Source organism: Grampus griseus, assembly GCF_964374135.1.
Source record: "Grampus griseus genome assembly, chromosome: 6".
Lineage (NCBI taxonomy): Eukaryota > Metazoa > Chordata > Mammalia > Artiodactyla > Delphinidae > Grampus > Grampus griseus.
In genome coordinates this window covers 31,866,123-31,880,495 of record NC_139000.1, presented here as the reverse complement: position 1 = coordinate 31,880,495, position 14,373 = coordinate 31,866,123, and the positions used below count along the sequence as shown (strand labels likewise).

Below are 14,373 nucleotides of genomic sequence, written 5' to 3'. Positions count from 1 at the left end.
ATTACATTTTATCAATGGCTGCTGGTGTGTTGAATAAGCACGCTTCATTTAACAGTATTTTCTTAACCATTTATATAATGGTATTTGCTGTGAACTCTTAAACATATCCCAAATGGATTTTTTAAAAGGCTTACTAATACTGAAAAATTAATAGGCATTCTGAATTGGAAACATATTAAACCTCACTGATTGGGAAGAAAGACATTCTAAATTCAATAACCATTTATTGACTACTTCCTGCAGGCAAAGCACAGTTGGGTGCTTTGAGGAGATACAAACATGCACAGTGTATGAAGTTTTTGCTTTCAACTGTATATAACATAAGTGGAGCTAACAATCTGTTGCCTAAACTTATCATTTAGGGGTATGAAGGATTTATTTCTATATCAAGATGACAGGATATCAGTTGTTTGTGAACCAGAATTTACAAGAATCAGTGAAAGAGTTCGCAAAGATTGATTGGTACTCTCTGCCTTTTTGCTGAAGCCATTACTACTACATTGCTTAGAAACCCCTCTGTGGGCAATGCAAATACAACTTTTATTCAGCTCTACCCCAAACACATATTCCAAGTTAGTACAAATATTTTTTTGTGTGTGCACTGATAGCTCAAAACTAGAAACGTGGGAGCTCTCATGATTTTCTTCATTAGTTCATGCATAAAGTATTTTCTAAGTGCTGTGTGTGGTCTAGGAGCCAAACCCTTCTCCCTGCTTCTTGCCAGTGCCTTCATTTCCTCAACTATAAAATACAGTAAGAAGAGAATGAGAGATACAGCGGAGCACCATCTTGCATACAAATTCAAATATAGGTGCTTGGCCCAAAGGGAAAAAAGAAAGGGGGATTGGGGAAGCTCCTTTTTCGGGGACTCTAGGGGCAAAAGTTTGGTTTGAATGGGGAGGGAGGCAAGGAAGATCAGTTCTAGATAAGGGGCATTTATTTGCCTTCAGTTGAATTTGCGTAAGTTAAATGCACAAAGATAACGCAAGAAGCTAATTGTTGACTTTTAAAAAAATTGCGGTAAAACACACATAAAACTTATCATTTTAACCATTTTTAAGTATCCAGTGATGTTGAGTACATTCATATTGTTCAAACAATCTCCAGAACTCTTCAGCTTGCAAAACTGAAGCTCTGTTCCCATTAACAATAACTCCCCATTCCTCCCTCCCTCAGCCCTTATAACCAATAGTCTTCTTTCTGTCTCTGTGAATTTCACTACCCTAGGTACCTCATATGAGTGGAATCACACCGTATTTGTCCTCTTGTGTCTGGCTTATTTCACCTAACATAATGTTCTCAAGAGTTATCCATGTTGGAGCATGTGTCAGAATTTCCTTCCTTTTTAAGACTAAATAATATTCCATACCACATAATATACCACATCTTGTTTACCTATTCACGTGTCAATGGACACTTGATTTGCTTCCCCCTTTTGGCTATTGTGAATAATGCTGGTATAAACATGGGTGTACAAATATTATCTTTTCAAGACTTTGCTTTCAATTCTTTTGGCTAAATGTCGACCTTTGAGCTTAAGTATTATGTAAATTATTTTCAAAGATAATCTTGATTATATGTGATTTTATGGTTTGTGTTTTTTTTTTGCCTTAGGCACTGATTTCAGACCCTCCCCATTTCCTTCTCTCTGGTAGCTCCACGAGCAAGCTGCTTATAAACCTTTGTTCTAGGACTAGGAGAAAAATGGGAAAGACTAAAATCAAAAAAGGAAAAGACTGAAATCTAAGAGTATTAAATGGTCCATCATCTTGTCCAAATACTTTTCTTTGAAAAAGCCCATACTTGTCTTTGAAAAAGCCCATACTTTCAACCCAATGGGTTGAAAATCTCATCATGTTTCAAAGAGGATTTTTGCACCTTCTATTATATGACACCCCTCACCATGAACAAAATTCTTCAAAAGGTATTTAAGAAAATTATTCCTCAGGGTCATCGCTGAGTTGTGACACTAACAGACAATACTTTTTGTTTGTGTGTTCTGTTTGGTTAGTGTTGCAAGCACACTCATTCCTGTTTTATTTTTTTAACTCTGCTCATTTCATGGCTCCAACTGGGAGCCAAGGATCACTGGCCCCTTACCCGATTAACTGCTATGATGCTGGTCATCCTCCAGGCTGGGGCTCTAAGGGCATTTGATTCAAGGAGAAGAGGAGACTCAACATTTATTAGGCATCTATTATGTGTGCCAGATACTCCAGTAGATATGCTCATACATGATCACACTTAATGCTCACTACTTCTGAGAAGGTGTCATTACTCCCTGTCTGAAAATGGGGAAAGAGGCTAGGAGAGGGTGAGTACCTTGCCCAAGAGCCCATGGGATTTGAATACATGTCAATATGGCTCTGCAACCCTTGGCAGTCTTCCTGGTGCTTGGTCTTTAGACCCCTGCTCCTCTCTGAAGCAGAGAGAGCATTTACCCTCAGTTCCCAGCTCATCAGCAAGTGGTAAGAAACTCTACCCAAGCACCAGAGCTACTAGCCTATAGAGTGACACAACCTCATTTTCTCTTTCTGTCAAATTTATCACCTGTCCTACTAATTCTTCAGATTCCTTGACTCATGTCCCCTACCGTTTTTTCTCCAGGTACTCTAACTTTGTCCCTCACCAGCCTTAGGCCCACAGAGCCTTGGAATAATGAAGCCCTGCTTCCCTTTTGGAATCCCTTTCTGGTGCTTTCCCTCTAAACACAAATGTTCTCTATACTCAGCGTGGACTGCAATCATTCAACCCCTCACAACTCTTTCCTGCCCCAGCCAACTTCCCAATTTCCAGCTGATTTAAAACTTACACTGAGGCGTTATAGTCAACAGCTTAAAGGTTGTCCTCCTTCAGGTTCTACAACCTCCTCTCTGTTCCCTTCTGACCACGTTCAGTAAACCCACAAAGACCAGTCTCATCATCCCCATAATCTGCTTTCCTTGTCCCTGCAGAGAGTTGCTGGAGCAATGCAGAGAACCAGACAGTCCTTGACCATCTCAGGGTTGTTCTCTTCCCAGCAGCCTGGCCTTCATTTTGCCCATTGAACATGAGTCTCCTAACACACTTTCCACCTTTTATTCCTAAAATCCTAATTTCTTCCCCCTGATCATTTCATCCTTGAACATTTTTCTTGCCAGTTTCTAATCAATTGTTCAGAATTATACAAAGGTGTTTTTAAGTATATATTAAAAAAGACACATAAATATACTAACCTAACATAGCTGCTTTCATATGTTTCATTGTCCACATGAACATACTTAGGTTTTTCTTCTTATTTAAAAAAAATAAAGAGTACATCCTTATATATTTGCATTTTTGCTTCCTACATTGCCAAGAGATTCTATGGGAAACTAAAATAATATAAAATCGGAAAAATAAAACCGATTGAAAAGAAAAAAGTAAAATAATTCATATATACAAAAAATGAAACTGACTTAAGACCAAAAAATAATTATAAAATGATTTATACATACAAAACAATACTATAACCAACATCTATGAACTTACCACCCAACTCTAGAACTGTTGGAATCTCTGTGCTTCCCTAATCGTATTGCCCTCTTCTCCCCAACAGCCTGAATTTTGGTTTATCATTGCATATGTATATATTCCTAAACATTTTACTGTTTAGAGTTACACTTTTAAAATTTTATATTAGTTGTATCATAAGGTATATATTCTTCTGCAGCTTGTTTTTCTCTTTGCTCAAAATTATGTTTATCTATCGACAGATGAATGGATAAAGAAGATGTGAGGTATATATATACATACACACACACACACACACACACACACACACACACACACACACTGGAATATTACTCAGCCACAAAAAAGAATGAAAGAATGCCATTTGTAGCAACATAGATGGACCTAGAGATTATCATACTAAGTGAAGTAAGTCAAACAGAGAGAAACAAATATATATCATTTGTATGCAGAATCTAAAAAAAATGACACAAATGAACTTATTTACAAAACAGAAGTAGACTCACAGACATAGAAAACAAACTTATGGTTATCGAAGAGGGTAGGGGTAAATTAGGAATTTGGGATTAGCAGATACAAACTACTATATGTAAAATATATAAACAACAAGGTCCTACTGTATAGCACAGGGAACTATATCCAGTATACTGTAATAGACTATAATGGAAAATAATCTGTATATGTATAACTGAATCACTTTGCTCTACACCAGAAACTAACACAACATTGTAAATCAATTATACTTCAATTTTTAAAATATGTTTATCCATGATATCATATGGCTCTAATTCATTAATTTTCACTGCTTTGTAGTACTTCTTTTAATACATTATAATTTCTTTATTCACTGTCCTTTCAATGGTTATTTAAGTTGTTGTTTTTAAGTTGTTATTTAAGTTGTTATTTAAGTTTCCATGCTCTTACTATTACAAGCTATAATATCAGGAATATTTTTGTACACATCTCCTGATAAACATAGGCAAGAATTTTTCTAGGCTAGTGGTTTTCAAAGTGTGGTCCCAGGACCAGTAGCATCAGCATCACTTGGGAACTTGATAGCAATGTAAATTCTCAGGTCCCACCCCAGACCTACTGAATCAGAAACTCTGGGGATAGGGCTTAAGAATCTGTGCTTTAATAAGCCCTCCAGGTGATTATGATGCATGCTAAAGTTTGAGAATCACTGCTCTAGGATTACCAAGAAGTAGAATTGCTAGGTTATAAGGTATGCAAATCTTCCCCTTTACGGGGTATACCAATATTCTTCAAAAGTGGTTGTACCAATTTACACTCTGAACAACATTGTATGAGGGTTCCATCTGTTCTACATCTTCCCCAACACTTGAATTCATCAGGATTTTTTATTTTTGCTAACTCAGCATTTATAAAATGGCACCATGCTGTGCTTTATACAATCATGAATAGAGCTGCCTATTTACCTACAGGCCTTTGTGTGAACATGCTTCATTTTTCTAGAGTAAAATACCTAGGAGTGGAATTGCTGGGTAGGTTTAACTTCATAAGAAACTGTCAAACCTTTTTACATAGGGATAGAATATTTAGCCCGGCACATAGCTACTCAGGATAAACACATTTCTCAGATTTCCTTGCAGCTAGGGGTGGTCTTGGCACTGTGTTCTGGTCAATGGGATATAAGTGAAATTGTCATCTGGGTACTATGTCCTATATGCCACTCTCTCCTTCCAGATGGGATTTGACAGTGACCTTCTAGAGACAACATTATTATTGTCTGGCCCCAGAAAGCGGCTTTATGGGTAGAAATTTCAGCTTGGAGAAGAATCAAGAGTAGTATCATAATAGGTGATATTTTAGGATGACTTGTACATAGGGCTGGTCCTGGAATATGTCTGATTGGTATTGTAACCCACATGTTAGCTGGGGCCTCTTTTCCTTAGGATCTAGAAGGGATTGTTTTGAACTCCCTATTCCACAAATAGTGAGGTCCAAAGACCTCCTCAAGATATCTGCCAATTCTGCCAATTTTTACATTAGCTCTGGTTTCAGGTTCCCAGTTCTGTTTGCTTAGCTCTGTTAATGGACTGTCTTGCTGTACTGCTGATGTCATCCTTATTTCTGGTGTTGCTCTAGAAGTAGAACCATCTCTCTACCCCATCAGTTAACTGTGGTTGAAGAGGAACATGCATTGACCCTTCAGAAAATATTGTGACCTGAATAGTTTAAATCTGAAGGGGCTGTAAATATAGTGGCACTGTAACTATCATGTCTAGTGTAGTAGGAAGCTTGACTTGGCTCATGAAGCCATTGTGGAGGATAGTTTTGGTAGAATCATCCTTAGTACCTAGCACAGTGCCTGGTTCACCAGAAACCCTTAGAAATGCTTACTTAATGAATTCAAGTTAGATATTCATTGATGGAGGTGGGAGATGGAAACCACATCAAATTCCCAAGAGATAGACTATGTCATGATTTTTGAAGTTGGTATCTAGAGCCAAAGTGTCTAGTCTCATATTTTTCTGAACTTCAATCCAAAGAGAGAGAGAGAGAGAGAGAGAGAGAGAAAAGCAACACAACCCCAAGGAAGGTTTGTTTTTTCCCTTCCCTTTAGAAAGCAGCTGTCAGTTTAACTTATCCCAAAATACTGTCAGTGATGAGCATGACTGAAAATGTGTTTTATCTGTAATTAGAGAGATTACATTAAACACTATTATTTGCAGACACACATTGAATTAACCCTAATCGAGGCTAGCAAATAGTAGAGCCTGCCTATTTTTCACCTCAAAATTTTTAGAAAATTGTGACAGTTGACACACAAGGGACAATGCTGACAAGATTTCTTTCCATCAAATACCAGACAGTAATTACAATTGCCTTTAAAAATGTTTTAAGCAGTTTCGTTAGTAAATCAGAAGTTGCCACAAATCATGCTGATAGTTTCTAAACATGGAGGTTGTTGACTGTGCATTCCAATATGAGTTTAATGAATTGATTTTCTAAGGAATTTAACTTTTCATGTTTTCAGGTGTAATTAATTCACTCTGATTAATGTGATTAGCATAGATATCAGTGGATTACACATGATGCCCTCTATTTATTCACTTATTTTTAATCTGCCACACTGTCCATTGGGAAATTATATATGTGTCTTTTGGGGGAAACATCTTGCTCACGGCTCTGATCACATTGGATTTCTGCAAAGCAGAATCCTGGTAGGAATTCATTGATTATTTACAGGCTATGCAGCAATGTACTTTTGTTTGAGGGACCTATTAAAATTTACACAGTTCCGGGCTTTAAAGAGCTTATAATCCAGAGGGGAAGATGAGACAAACATTCCGATGCAAGTCACTCACAAGGAAGAATGACTGTCCTCAAATTCTTCTTTTTCTGAGCACCTCTCCCCTCCTCCCCTTAAATAATGCTATTACTCAATGGCCCTCCTCTTCTCCAGTGCTTCCCACCATCCTGGGTACTCTTATTTGTGGCTTCAACTACCACTCCCAAATCTATATCTCTAACTCAGTCCTTGCAGATGCCTCCAGGTAGCTTCACCTGTATATCCCACAGGTACTCCAAATTTAACATACCAAACCCCAATCTCCATCCAAACATGCCCCTCCTGTCTTCCCAATCTCTGTAAATGCCTCCTCCATCCATCCAATCAGCCAAGCTATACTATTATTGTGAGTCTCAGGACAAGAAGAAATTCATTTATTCCCCATCGTTCTCAAAATTTAACATTCATTTTAACGTTCATTAGAATCATCTGGAAAGCTAATTTAAAGCACAGCTTCCTGAGACTCATGCCCAGAAATTCTAATTCAGCGGTCTGGAATGGGATCCATGAATTTGCATTTCTAACAAGCTCACATGTGACACCAACGCTGTTGGACCAGGGGCCACAGTTTGAGAACCATTGCCCTAGATAATGAATATAACATAGACACATTTCCATGAGCCTTCAAATCCCTACTCGGTGAGCAATCATTGCCAGAGAATGAAGGCCCAGGAAGTAAATCTCCTCTGGAGAAAGCCTCTCTGCATCAATCAGAGGCAGTATGAATTAATGAAAAGGCATGTGATTTAATTATTCCTTCATCCATTAACTATGTATGAGTGCCTACTCTCTGCGAGGCACAGTGCAAGGCACTGAGCTATTCTCTGAGATACAGTGCTGAGTAAAACCATGACACAATCCATGTTTTAACAGGTGAACTCAGGCACTCCATTGAGACTTAGATAATCTGTAAAATGGGGACTGTACAGACTTTATGAGAGATACCAAATAGAGGACTAAAGTAAATGTCTAATTCAGCACCTGGCACACTGATTCTCAAAAAGGATGCTGAATAATTGGTAATTAGTTCTTATTTTTTATGTGAGAATTAGCCACTCTAAAGTGCTATGCAAATGCTAGTTGTAATTATTTTTAGCATTATTTCATAGACTCCTCAATGAGTTTACCCAGGTAGTTTTTGTTTTAAAAAGAGTATTGGTTTATTTACTCATGTGCATATACATATAAATAAGTTCTGGAAAGATATATAACAAATTGTTAACAGTATTTATTTCTCTGTGGAATAATTATGATTAATCTCCAAAGATTAATCTATATTTTCTAGATTTTTTTACTTCTTTCTCTTTTTCTTACTTTTTAAAACTTGAAGTAGAGTTGACTTACAATATTATATTAGTGTAGGTGTACAACATAGTGATTCAGTATTTTTATAGATTATACTCCATATAAAGTTATTATAAAGTATTGGCTGTATTCCCTGTGCTGTACATTACATCCCGGTGTCTTATTTATTTATTTCTAAATTTATTTATTTATTTATGGCTGTGTTGGCTCTTCATTGCTGCGCACGGGCTTTCTCTAGTTGCGGTAAATGGGGGCTGCTCTTCCTTGCATCGTGCAGGCTTCTCATTTCTGTGGCTTGTCTTTGTTGCGGAGCATGGGCTCTAGGCACGCAGGCTCAGTAGTTGTACCTCACGGGCTCTAGAGCGCAAGCTCAGTAGCTGTGGTGCGTGGGCTTAGTTGCTCTGCGGCATGTGGGATCTTCCCGGACCAGGGTTCAAACCTGTGTCCCCTGCATTGGCAGGTGGATTCTTTTTTTTTTTTTTTTTTGCGGTACGCGGGCCTCTCACTGTTGTGGCCTCTCCCGTTGCGGAGCACAGGCTCCGGACGCGCAGGCTCAGCGGCCATGGCTCACGGGCCCAGCCGCTCCACGGCATGTGGGATCTTCCCGGACCGGGGCACGAACCCGCGTCCCCTGCATCGGCAGGCGGACTCTCAACCACTGCGCCACCAGGGAAGCCCCTATTTTTTAACCTAGAAGTTTATACCACTTATTCCCCTTTCTCTATCTTGCCCCTTCCCCCACACCTCTCCCCACTGGTAACCACTAGTTTGTTATCTATAACTATGAGTCTGTTTCTGTATTGTTATATTCGTTCATTTGTTTTAATTTTTAGACTCCACATATGAGTGAAAACATACAGTATTTGTCTGATTTATTTCACTAAGCATAATAACCTCAGGACCATCCATGTTGCTGCAAATGGCAAAATTTCATTCTTTTTTAAGGATATACCATAATATATATATTAATATATATTCCATTATAGCTTCTTTATCCACTCATTTATTGGTGAAAACTTGGCTATTGTAAGTAATGCTGCAATGAACATTGGGGTGTATATATCTTTTTGAATTTGTGTTTTAGTTTTCTTCAGATATATACCCAGTAGAGGAATTGCTGGGTCGTATGGTAGTTCTATTTTTCATTTATTGAGGATTCTCTATACTGTTTTCCATAGTGGCTATACCAATTTTCATTCTCACAAACAGTATACTAGGGTTTCCTTTCTCCACATTCTCACTGACACTTGTTATTTGTTGTCTTTTTGAGAATAGCAATTCTGACAGGTGTGGGGTGGTAGCTCATTGTGATTTTGATTTGCATTTCCCTGATGATTAGTGATGTTGAGCATCTCTTCATGTACCTGTTGGCCATCTGTACATCTTCTTTGGAAAAATGCCTGTTCAGGTCCTCTGCCCATTTTTTTAATCAGCTTGTTTGTTTTTGTGATATTGAGTTGTATGAGCTTGTTATTAATCCCTTATCAGACGTATCATTTGCAAATATCTTCTCCTGTTCAGTATGTTGTATTTTCATTTTGTCAATGGTTTCCTTTGCTGTGCAACAGCCTTTAAGTTTAATTAAGTCCCATTTATTTATTTTTGCGTTTGTTTCCATTGTCTGAGGAGACAGATCCAAAAAGATATTGCTAAGACTGACGTCAAAGAGTGCACTGTCTATGTTTTCTTCTAAGAGTTTTATGGTTTCCAGGCTTACATTTGGGTCTTTAGTTCATTTTGAGTTTATTTTTGTAGATGGTATGAGAAAATGTTCTAATTTCATTCTTTTCCATGTAGCTGTACAGTTTTCCCAATACCACTTATTGAAGAGACAGTTTTTACCCCACTGCATGTTCTTGTCTTCTATGTAATAGATTAATTGACCATAGGTACATGGGTTAATTTCTGGGCTCTCTCTTCTGTTCCAAGGATCTATGTGTCTGTTTTTGTGCCAGCACTATGATGTTTTGAATGTTAATGTTGGTATGCTTGATGTTGTCCCAGAGGGACTCATTTTTTTAAATTTGTTTTTCTTTTTGCTGTTACGACTGGGTGATTTCCACCTCGAGATCACTTATGCATTCTTCTGTATCACCTAATCTGCTATTAATTCCTTCTAGCTTATTTTTCATTTCAGTTATTGTATTCAGCCTCTGACCGGTTCTTTTTTATATTTTCTAGTACTTTGTTGAATTTCTCACTCTGTTCATCTATTCTTTTCCCAAGTCTAGTTAGCATTCTTATTACTATTGCTTTGAACTCTTTATCAGGTAAATTATTTGTCTCTGTTTCATTAGGGTTTTTTTCAAGGACCTTATCTTGGTCTTTTATTTGAAACATCTGCCTCTGTTTTCTCATTTTTGTTTACCTTTCTCTGTTTGTCTCTATGAAATTAGGTGAAACAGTTACCTATCCTGGTCTTGAAGGCATGTCCTTGTGTGGGAGGGTCCCTATGCAGTCTGCGTGTCTCCAGCGGCTTTAGTGGGAGAGCTGGATCTGAAGTGAGCATGGGCCATGTCTTCCCCCCTGCACTGGCAGCCACCACCTTGATGGGAGGTAGGGCTGCAATCAGCGGGGCTGGGTGCAGAGAGCCAGGTGCCAGCACCAGTTTCTCCTAGGCTCAAAGGCAGTCCCCGCCCTATCGTGGGTGGGGCCAAGGCCAGAGGGGCTGTAGCAGGAGCCCTGGGGAAGTTGGGTTTCTCCCCAGTGGGATGGAGTCTCCACCTTGGTTGGGAGCATGGTCAGAGCCTGAGGGCTTGGGGCTGCACTTCTGAGCTGGTTCCACTTTTCCCCCAGTGTGTGGAGCTTGGTTAGAGGCTGGGCTGGGGTCAGAGGTGTTGGAACCGAAGGGGTTGGAGACACGCTGTTCATCTGGTTCTGCTCCCTCCCCAGTGTGAGCTCCTGATGGCAGTGGCGGGCTCCTGCCTGGCTAGAGGCAGGGCCACACCAAGCTGGTTCATCTCCCTCCAAGTGTGAGCACACTCACTGGCAGTGGTGGCCTCGGCCTTAGCGGAGAGCAGCGGCGGAACAGGAGCCTGGTATGGGGTGGAGGGCAGGCCCTCAGAGCACCAGGCAGTTTTCAGACAGCTGCCTCCACGCTGGGACTGGGAGCAAGCAAGTTTGTGCACGTGACCTTTCAAGAGCAGAGTCTCTGTTTCTTACAGCCCTCCGGTAAGCCCCACTTCTTTTCAAACCAGCTCTTGTTCCTAGTGTTGAACCCCAGGGCTGGGGTGCCTAATATGGGGCTCGAACCCCTCACTCCTTAGGGAGGATCCCCAAACCTGTGATATCCCTGTGCTGTTCTGGGTCACCCGCGAGGGGTGCAGGTCCTCATTGGATCACTTCTCCTTCCCTCCTACCAGACTCTGTGCGGTCCTTTCGTTACAGCCTAGGTCGTAGGAGAGTCATTCTGCCAGTTTTCATGTCATTCTCAGTGAGAGTTGCTCAATATGTAGTTGTGGTTTTGATGGGTTCGTTGTGGGGAGGTGAGCTCAGGGTCCTCCTATTCCACCATCTTGATCCTGCCTCTTGCATTTTCTAGATTTTATTAAACAACTGTATATGATTGGTGTAATAAGCATTTAGCAAAGGGAGAAAGAGAGAATGAGTCCACAGGTCCTGCAAGGAACAGGTAAACACGTGGAAGCCCTCAGGCAATGTTTCCAAACGTGGCTGCATATTAGTATCAGCTGGGGAGTTTTTAAACATCTAATGGCCTGGCTGCCCCCAAGACCAATTCAATATAAGTCTCTGGGGCTAGAACCCAGGCTTCAGTAGTGTTTAAAGCTCCCCAGCTGTTTTCAATGTGTGGCCAAAGAGGAGAACCCCTGCCTCAGGAGAACTCCTGCATTTTCTTGTTCTTGGTAGGTCCTGGTAGTCCTGGCTTATGGGGGGCTTCCTGGGTCCCTACAACCAAGCTCATCCCCAGGAGAGACATCAGTGTTCCTTGGCTCCCAGTATGAACATAGTTTTGTTCAGATTTCAGAATAAATGAAGGATGAAATGAAATGGATCAGGGCTAGAAATGACTTTGGCCACTGGATGAATATAGGGAGAAATAGTTGAAAGAAGATGTGGGTTAGAATATCTGGGTTCTTTGTGAGGTCTGTCATCCAACAGCTATGTGATCTTAGGTTACTTTTCACTGAACCTCAGGTTCCTCATGGCTCTGCCTTTCTGTGATCTGTTAGGATTAAATGAACTAAAACACATGAAAAGAGTTTTGTGAAATGTAAGGTACTATATAAATATTATTATTTTTATTATTTTGTAACTAATAATATGAAGAATGTGCTCAGAGAAAGATGATATCTGAGGAAGACACGAGAAAGGTTGAATTACCTTCCCATAGGAGACCCAGGCCTCTGGATGGACAGGAAGAACTAAGTTCAAAGCGAATTAAATAAGGGGCAAATCCATGGACTGAAATGAAAAGCAACTTGACATGCTAAACACGGAACACTTCTTTCTCAGAAATCCAGAGAAGAGACTCTGAGAAAGATCTTCCCTTTGCTTTTATGATGGCTTCCAGGAATTTATCCCAAAGTGGTGATGTCTCAGAATAAATAGGTTTTCTTCTCATAATTAAGCCAGAGGTTCTGGAAAAGGGCTGAGCACAAAGCTGAATTCACTACTGAGATTGCTTGCAGTTTAGCTTAGGTCCCAATGAGGCGGTCCCTATGTGTCACCAAAAAAAGAATCCTTGCATATAGCTTTTTAAATTGGTGGTGGTTTTCCAGAATCCTTGCATCTGGACGACAGCCTACTTATGCCTCTAGACTGACTTTATTTTCCTCTGAAATTAATTTATTCTTTGAAAATAATAGGCCCTGGAAGGAATTTTACTGCAGCACTCTTTGTGGGAGGAGCTCAGCATTAGAAAGGGCCATCTGAGATATCATTTGACGTGGGTCATGACGAAGAGAGCTGAGAGCCCCTTAAGCACAGGGACCATGACTTTTTCATCTTGGTATCCCCTACATGTGCAGGACCCAGAAAAAGTACACAGTGAATCAATGCCCTGGAAGCATATCCTGTAGGCACAGTCCCTAGTCCATGGTAGGAAATTAATGAATATTTGTGGAAAGAATAGCATTGTCACCAGGTCTAACACACTGACAATGTCCGCTATCGTGCAAGCATGTTTTCCTTTTGTTCATCTCAGCCCACTATCAGCTGCAACTTCTCCCATAAAATGGAGATCTATTGCCCCACATTCTCAGGGTTAAGATGCATCTGTACTGAAAATAAACCATAGTGTTTGTATGGCACATTATAGTTGTGCTACTTTTTTATAATTATTATAGACATTTATTTAAAATAATACATTTACAGCCCAGATAGGTCCACATTGTATATTCCAGGTTTAACCAACTTCATAAAAATACTTTGAGAACGGCTGCATCCACAGATTTTTAAACTACATGATTATTTCTTTGCCCATTCTTCTCTCTCTTTTCTTTCCCGAATAACCTCTTTCAGATATGGTTCAAGGTAGAATTTATCCTCCTCATATTTTGTCCACTGCTCTTCAGGCAAGATCTGCTGCCTCACGGTCAGGTCCAGTGCTCTCAACGCAGAACACCCTGTTGTTATAAAGGTTCTCAGGAAGCCTTCTTATGGATTCTTTTACATCGTCATTCTCATATGTTGTATCATCTCACATTAAGCCCAGTTTATTGAACCCGGCAGCATTGTAATACCATTTTCAAATACCCTCCAGCCATTTGCCTGACGCTGCAACAGCAGGCTTGCTCGCCATTTTGACCCGAGACCTAGCTGTATTATTGAACTGGAGCTTGGCAACCTGAGGAAGAATGACTGTTGCAATAATCATTGCAGGCAAAAGATAAAGGAAACCTAAGCAAAGACAGTGACAGGTTTCTGACTTGGGCACCTGAGTGGATGACAGTGCTATTCACTGAGATATGAAGGAGGTATAGTTTTGAGGGGAAATAGGACACATTTAGTTATAGACCCACTGAGTTGTAGGTGCCTATCATCCAGGTGGCGGCGCTGGGTAGACCACTGAATATGCAGGTATGAAACTTGGGAGACACCTGGATAGATATATTCTTGAGCATTATCAGCATATAATAGTTATAGAAATCCAGGGGAAAAAATGAGTATAGAGAGAAGAACAGTGAGAGCAATTTTAAGGGGAAGGATGTGATAGGCCAGTAGCAGAGGATTGAGGAGAAAGGTGAAAATGGACACAACATGAAAGAAGAGAAAGTAGTGTGGAAGGGGCCATGAGGTTA

The 14,373-nt window shown here is 40.0% G+C and overlaps 1 pseudogene across 1 annotated transcript; it reads right to left on the bottom strand.

Moving 5' to 3' along the window:
* Positions 1–13,540: 13,540 nt before the first annotated feature.
* LOC309824100 (cytochrome b-c1 complex subunit 7-like) lies at positions 13,541–13,874 on the bottom strand (annotated as a pseudogene). Its single transcript has one exon. The product of its transcript is annotated as a cytochrome b-c1 complex subunit 7-like (transcript).
* Between the last annotated feature and the right edge of the window lie 499 nt (positions 13,875–14,373).